The sequence below is a fragment of the Rattus norvegicus genome, chromosome 2 (assembly GCF_036323735.1).
Source record: "Rattus norvegicus strain BN/NHsdMcwi chromosome 2, GRCr8, whole genome shotgun sequence".
Classification (NCBI taxonomy): Eukaryota; Metazoa; Chordata; class Mammalia; order Rodentia; family Muridae; genus Rattus; species Rattus norvegicus.
In genome coordinates this window covers 114,947,166-114,954,902 of record NC_086020.1, presented here as the reverse complement: position 1 = coordinate 114,954,902, position 7,737 = coordinate 114,947,166, and the positions used below count along the sequence as shown (strand labels likewise).

At 43.1% G+C, this 7,737-nt stretch overlaps 1 protein-coding gene across 14 annotated transcripts in view; it reads right to left on the bottom strand.

The window, feature by feature from the left end:
• Window positions 1–7,737, bottom strand: part of Mecom (MDS1 and EVI1 complex locus) — a 555,238-nt gene that overhangs the window by 438,150 nt on the left and 109,351 nt on the right. The gene's annotated exons all lie outside the window — the stretch shown is intronic.

The following is a 7,737-nucleotide window of genomic DNA, read 5'->3' as shown; positions in this document are numbered from 1 at the left end:
TGTGTACACACAACCTCTAAGACTAATACTGTCAGCATCCCACTAATAAGGTTAAATTCAGACATTTTATTGTGTAGGCCACAGCTACCTGGGGTACATTTTTTATAGAAATGATGTTCTAAATAAAGATGATTTAAAATAAACTTAGTTTACATACCTAACTTATCCCAGCTTTCATAGCTGGTTGCTTTATTAGATGAAAATATTAACAGTCCAGTAGATTCTACAGTCTTTAAAACAAACGTAAGATTTTTAAAACCTTATGAGCACATCCATCACATGTAAATCTGTGTATATGCATAACATCCACATGTTTATAAGTAAGATTTTTTTAAATTTTTTAACTTAATTGCATTTTATTTTTATTTTTTAATTGCATTTTTATTTACATTTTAAATGTTATCCCATTTCCTGGTTTCCCCTCCAGAAACCTGCTATCATCCCATATCCCACCCTCCTTCTTGCTTCTATGAGGGTGCTCCCTCCCCAACCCACACACTCCCTCCCACCTCCCCGCCCTGACATTCCCCTACACTGGGGCATCAAGCCTTGACAGGACCAAGAGCTTCTCCTCTCCTCCCAGTGATGTCCAACAAGGCCACCTTCTGCTACATGTACAGCTGGAGCCACAGATCCATCCCTGTTTACTCTTGGGATGGTGTTTTAGTCCCTGGGAGCTCTGGGGGTGAGGGAGGGTCTGGTTGGTTGATATTGTGTTCTTCTAATGGGGTTGCAAACCCCTTCAGCTCCTTCAGTCCTTTCCCTAACTCCTCCATTGGGGACCCCGTTCTCAGTCCAATGGTTGACTGCAAGCATCTGCCTCTGTATTTGTCAGGCTCTGGCGGAGCCTCTCAGCAGACATCCACATCAGGCTCCTGTCAGCGCACATAAGTAAGAGTTTTACTGTGATGTGAGCTCGCCGTAGTTACAGTTAGACTAGGAAAGCAGTGAAACATGAAGACATACTATAAACACCTGCCTGAAGCTCCACCGACATGGCCTGCCTCCACTCTGTGGATGAAAGCACTATGTTGCTACTTCGGCACAGCAGTTAATTCACAGAACATTTTTAAATATGTCATTTGGGGCGATCCCCACCAAAGCCCTTTCTTCCTTATAGACTTGGAGTCTGAGAATGTTAAACAGCCTAAGTGACCCAGACAGATCTCCCAAACACACTGGAAAGAGAGACTGGACAGCAGGGCTGCCTGCTGAGATACACCCTATGCCTCTATCTCGGATCTCTGAAGTAGGCGTGTATACGCCACTCGGGAAACCACATCACCACTTAATGACACTCCTAAGAGAAAATGTCTTCTGAGTTCCAGTTAACTTTTGGAATATAACTAGGTCCTAGGTTCTGGACTATGCGGGCTACATGTTTGTTCTTTCATACAAGAGAATGCCAACTTTTCTAATGCCAAAAAGTAAATCACATTGACAGAAAGGTAATCTAAGGGGTGCGGTGTGCCATGTTCTCTAAGACTGCCCACTGACATTGGGGCATCGTGTTCCCCTGAATAAACACCCCCTGAATCAGGATCAGTCTCGTGATCTGAATTAATAGACTACTTTCCTTTATCAGTGTTTAAAACAGCAACAAAAAGTCATTTGTTGAAAACTACAACAAGATCCCATCTCTTCACCCCATATGTACAACAATGCCAAGCAACCAGAGCTTCCAGGGACTAAGCCACTACCCAAAGACTATACATGGACTGACCCTGGACTCTGACCTCATAGGTAGCAATGAATATCCTAGTAAGAGCACCAGTGGAAGGGGAAGCCCTGGGTCCTGCTAAGACTGAACCCCCAGTGAACTAGACTGTTGGGGGGAGGGCGGCAATGGGGGGAGGGTTGGGTGGGGAATACCCATAAGGAAGGGGAGGGGGAGGGGGATGTTGGCCCGGAAACCGGGAAAGGGAATAACAATTGAAATGTAAATAAGAAATACTCAAGTTAATAAAGATAAAAAAAAGATTCCATCTCTTCTGAGTAAGAATTATTCTTTAAAATGGTGTGGAATTTTTAAGAGGGAAGCCCTTATTAGTTGTTAATAGACATGTAACTTAATATGACCTATATGTAACATATACATATAAAACCTACATATATAACCGATATGAAGGTCCTTCCAAACATGTAACCTACCTCTCTCATTCCTCTCTCTGTCTCTGTCTCTGTCTCTCTGTGTCTCTGTCTCTGTCTCTGTCTCTGTCTCTCTCTCTCTCTCTCTCTGGTGAGTGTGTGTGTGTGTGTGTGTGTGTGTGTGTGTGTGTGTGTGTGCATTAAGTCAGCATGTAAAGAGAAGTGTGACACTTGCTTATTTAGCCACGATTCATAGTGGCTAAGGTGTGGAGCCAGCTGCCTGTGAAGAGAGGAATGACTAGAGGGTGTGGCACGTAAGTACCACTCAGCCATTAAAAGGGAGATTTACAAAAAACAAGTGGGACTGCAGGATACCTCGAGTGAAATAATTACAGACAATTCCTTTTCGTATACAGAGATAAAGGCGCAGGGATGTCCTGAGAAGAGGGGAGATGCTACTGGGGAATGGGAAGGAGGCTGAGGAGAAGCACAGAGAGTGGGAGGTACGATTCGTTCACGATATATTCATGTGTGGAAGTGTCACAGTGAGTCACAACTGTGTTAGTTGTGATAAAACACAACAGGCGTTAAAGTGCGGAGTATTTTAGGTCTAAGTATATATGGGCATGGAAAAAGAAAAGGTGATACGAAGATAGAAAATAGGAACCCTGGGATCCTGAGGGATTAAACAAGCAACTATCCTGTTTTCATTCTTGGAAAAAGTCATTTGTAGACACGAGCCATAAAAGCACAACCTTGGAAAAATCAACATTTTCTGTTACGGCCAAATTACTGAAAAGCAGGAAGGAATATGTCCTGATGAAGGGAATTTTAGGCCAATAGTAACTGTCGAATTTTTCTTTAGTTTCTTCTCTGCCCAGGAAGGTGAACCACACACTTGGGCTTTTGTTAGATTTGCGGAAGTCTTAATGAGCTCCAGGTCTTCAGATTTCTAACAACAATTAAATAACATTTGGGAAAAGCATTCTGCTTTAAAAACAAAACAAACAACAAGCAAAACTCTCCTAACTGAACTTTTGTGGATCTCTTCTAAGTAATTTAAAATAGCTTAAATCTTTTAACACAATGTTTTAAACAAAAAGATAATAATGTTTCCGAGTAGTGCAATTCATAGAAAGAAAAGCAGAAAGCAGCCTGGGAACCCAGCAAGGAGACGGCAGATAGACTCAGCAACACATCAGGCATCTGTTCCAAGTGTTACAAAAGGCACAGAGAGACATGAAGACGTACATTGACCCGGAAAATCAGAGTACAGTTGTAAACACTATAATTACACCTTCACAAAAATATATAATAAGGAAAAAACAGGCCAGGAGGAAATGAGCCCACACTTGGTTAGGAGTGGATTTATTAGTAAAGTAACTCTTTTCTCTGTTTTTCAACTCCATCAGTGTAGTTATATTAAACTTATGTGGAAAAAATCATTTCTAAAGCTAGCATCTAATGATCCATCGGGGATTATCATAAATCAGTATAAAAGCAGAGATGAGGCTAAACAATAGAAATACAGTGAATGCTTTAAGCAAGGAAATCCAAATAGCAATGGCAGAAAAAGATGCGCGATAGTCGTCTCTGGCAATTAGAGACATTAAATTAAAAGAAGAAACTATAATCTTGTGCCATAATATTAAAAAAAATAACTTGTGGTTTCCCTTGTGAGGACGTGTGAATATTGGGACTTTGTGTACACAGTTGGTAGGAGTGAATTCAATCAGCTCCAAGAGCAACCAAATAACACCTAATAAAACTGAAGGATGCATGCACCTTTCATATAACGGGTGATGGTGACCATAATAGCAACAGTCCACACCATCTACAGCTCCATCAACAAGGAAATATATTAATCGCTCTATTTTCTACAATAGAATATTATAGAGCAGTAAAATGCATGCATCTGACCTACATGGAATACCAGGGGTAAGTCACAAAACATGGGGAGAGGAAAGGCATGCAGGCTTGCACACACAAGGCTGACAAACTTGTCGTGTTGAAGCGCGTTAGGCATGGCAAACAAAGCTATGTAGCACCATGCTTAAAACAGCAGCTGCATACGCACATGTGTAAGATTCTCCCACATCACTGGGCATCACAGTACTCCTCCCATAACCCAGCACTGCAGAGGCCACGACAGGATGATAACCATGGATTCCAGGCCAACCTGGATTACAGAGTAAGATTTTGTCTCTAAACCAACAAGCAAAAAAAAAAAAAAAAAAAAAAAAACTGAAAAAACAAGTAACTAAGTATCAAAGTCAGAAAGCATGACAGCCGTAAAGAGAAACAGAAATGAAAGAGACCAGCAGTGCGCTCCAAAAGATCTTGGCTGTAGTCTGAGATACTGTATTGTAGAACACACATTTGTACGCACATACGTGCATCACGCACACATACTACCTAAAGCGTGGTTACCAGAGCAATATTAGACACACGGCAACATTTGCAGACACACAAATGAACGCTCCTGTCTCTCTCTTCTTACTTATTATAACATGTCCATTTAAAAGGAGAACACTCAGAACTTTTATTCACAAAAGGAATGCTAGTGAGAGAAGAAAGGTGCAAGTAGGAACCAAGCCAGGGAGACGGGGAGAGGATGGAGTGCGGAGAGAGTTATACACAGTAAACCTGCTACTAACTTTGTAAGCTAATTAAAAATAAAAACCATTTCCTTGCAAGAAGAGTCCAGAAGAGTCTCGCTCTCGACAAAATGAGTAGGGTACTGTGGCTGCAGGAACGAGTATATGATTCCACACATCTTCATACAAGATGGTCCAGCTAGAGAAAGAGAGCTATGGATTCTCCCCCACCCATGCCCCCATCCCCAACTCTCTCTATGAACGTACATTAGAACGGCTGCTGTTCCTTTAGATTTGTCTGGGGAAGTGGGACAAGAAGAAGACGGAAGCTTTTTGTCAAAAATTGTTAACATCATAGTTGAGCAGATATCAGCCAAAGATCAAGGCTAGCCTGGTCTACATAGTTCCAGAATAGTCAGGACTACTCAGAGAGATCCTGCCTCAAAACAAAGTAAAGAAACAAAACAAAGAAATGTGGGAAGCATGCATCTTGCCGTTTAGCTTGGTAGCGGCGTATATGCATACCTTTAATCTCCCTGCGTTCTAGAAAATATGGACTGCCCATCCCATAAAAGCTTGGAGACTCCAAAAAACCCTGCTTTAAAGAACTAGGGATGTTAAAGTAGGTTGGGAGACTTCAACCTGTGTGCTCTGTGCTAATGCCGCTAAGATGTGGCATTCTAAGTGCTCCCATTCTCAGTCTTGTCTGTTCTTATAGAAAGGACTATTTTGTTCCAGCAGAGGGTGCACCCCGGCAAACAAGCCAGAAGGTTAACAAAGGCAACACTGGCACCCAGCCCTGCCCCAGGCAGCTGGCATCAAAGGTGAGCAAATTTCAGGAGTCCACCTTTTCAGATCAACCCTCCACCACACATGTGCAGCTATAAACTGACACGCGGTCCCCAGACCCTGAAGACGCAGGTATATCCTTCAAATGCACAGGACGGTCTGAGCAACAGATGCCTCGTACTTGTCCCCTGAAAATAAGAAGCTCCACAGGTCAAGCCTAATGATGAGCATGAAACATGTGCCGTTTGGCATTTTAGTCTCATCAGCCTCTGCAGATAAGTTTGGAACGTGGAACAAATGATACTGAAGGTCTTTCCCCTCCTTCCTGAAGCCTTTAGCGGGAGCTCAGAACCGGGCTGGCGAGCCATACTTCCTTCATGGCAGCTGACTCATTCTGCTCTGAAGGGTAGTGGACCAGGCTCTGAGAAGACACAGGGCCCGGTGATTTCACCGATTCCACTGCACGAGAGCTGCCGGTGGTTTTAAGATGCCGAGTCAGCTCTCAAAGCCAACCTCCCGTCCCAAAACTAAAGTGAATTCCTCACAATGATCGAAGCTTAGAAATGTCATGCTCTCCGCAGATTCTGTTGTGGGCCTTCTCTACCGTTTTCCCGTTCATTTCCCTCCCCTCTTTCAATAGCTCAGGAGACAACTACCCAAACAACCCAGCAGATATATCAGGAGTCCCATCTAAAATTAATCATTCACTAAAATGATTATTATCATCCACTAAAAGGCATTTTGACAGGGATGAACTATTTTGTTGTTTTAAAAGAGAGATAACTTTTTTATTAAATGGAAATAATGGGGGAAGGGGATTGAAGAAAAGCTATGATTCTTAATATTGGTTTACAAAAGAAAGATTTACTTCGGTTGCCACGGCAATCAAAAGTCAAAACTGCAACATAAGCAAAGGAACCAAGATTCACTGAGCTTCCGAATTCAACATTTGGAGGAAAAGTCTTGAACTTAAATTCTACTAATATACGCTTGCTTAGAAGTGGCACAGTAAAGACCTGGGATTCGTGGGCTGAGATACACACATATCCTCACACATATGCAATATGTATATGTTGTAGTCCCTGCAAAATGAGGGAAATAGCAGCCATGGAGGCTGGACAGGAAAGGGGGTAAGAGTCAAAGACAGGAAGACTGTGTGAAGAAGTACCCGGGGCTGCACCAAGTTACAGATCCTAAGGGCTGCCCAGCTTCAATAGAAACTCCTACCTGACGACGACTCCCCTTCTACGAGCTTCAGGGACCCTACCTGCTCAGTGTCTGCCTTTGCTGGAGCTAGAGGTCAGCCCAGGAGCAGCAAGAGCACGATAGCCACCGTTACTGATGGTCAGAGACCACGTAGGTCCTTCCCATTCTAACCCCCACCCTACCCCACCCGACCCCTGAGCTCTTTTCCTTATTTCGAAAGTGAGAAAATGGAGTTTGGGCTTCACTTGTTCATCTGTTTACAGGTCTGTTGGTAACAATGTAGTAAGTTTAGAATTTTTAATCATCCTGCTTCAACCTCCCAAGACCTGGGACTGTAGGCATGTACTACCATTCTCAGTGAGGTGTAAATGTCTTCAATCCTCTGCCGCCAATCTGGAGTCTACCCAGCCCAGACCGCCCTGGCTCCAAGAGAGAAAACATGGCAACCCTTCAACACAGTTCAACAATCTTTACAGCCATTACTCCCAAGAGTTTCTGAACTCAGAACAGACAACAGCCGACTAGAAGGCTCAACAGGTGGGTGCTTGCCACCAAGCCTGACAATCTATAGCCACAAAAATGAAAAAAAAAAAAGATAGAATTTAAAAATAAAAAGGAAGAAAGCACTTTGGACTCCAAAGTCCCCTACCCATTTACAGAAGAAAACTGGAAGGCATAAGAAAGGGCTCAGAGGATAAAGTGTCCGCTGGCAAGCAAGGAGACTGTAGTTAGGTCTCCAGAACCCTGTAAATGTCACATGCCTGTAGTGGCTGGAACCACTCAGGATGGGACTCCAGGGGCTGCCCGACTATAAAGACCAGCCATACCAGGGAGCTCTAGGTCTGACTGAGAGCTTCTGCCTTAAAAAACAATGAATGACTAAGGATAATTCCTGATGGAAATTTTGGGGCACTCATGTGAATGCTCACAACACACACACACACACACACACACACACACACACACACACACACACACACGTAAATATATATATATTTATTACAGAACTGAGGCACCGAAGAATGAAAATGCTTCCCCAGAAAAACCCAGTGAGTTG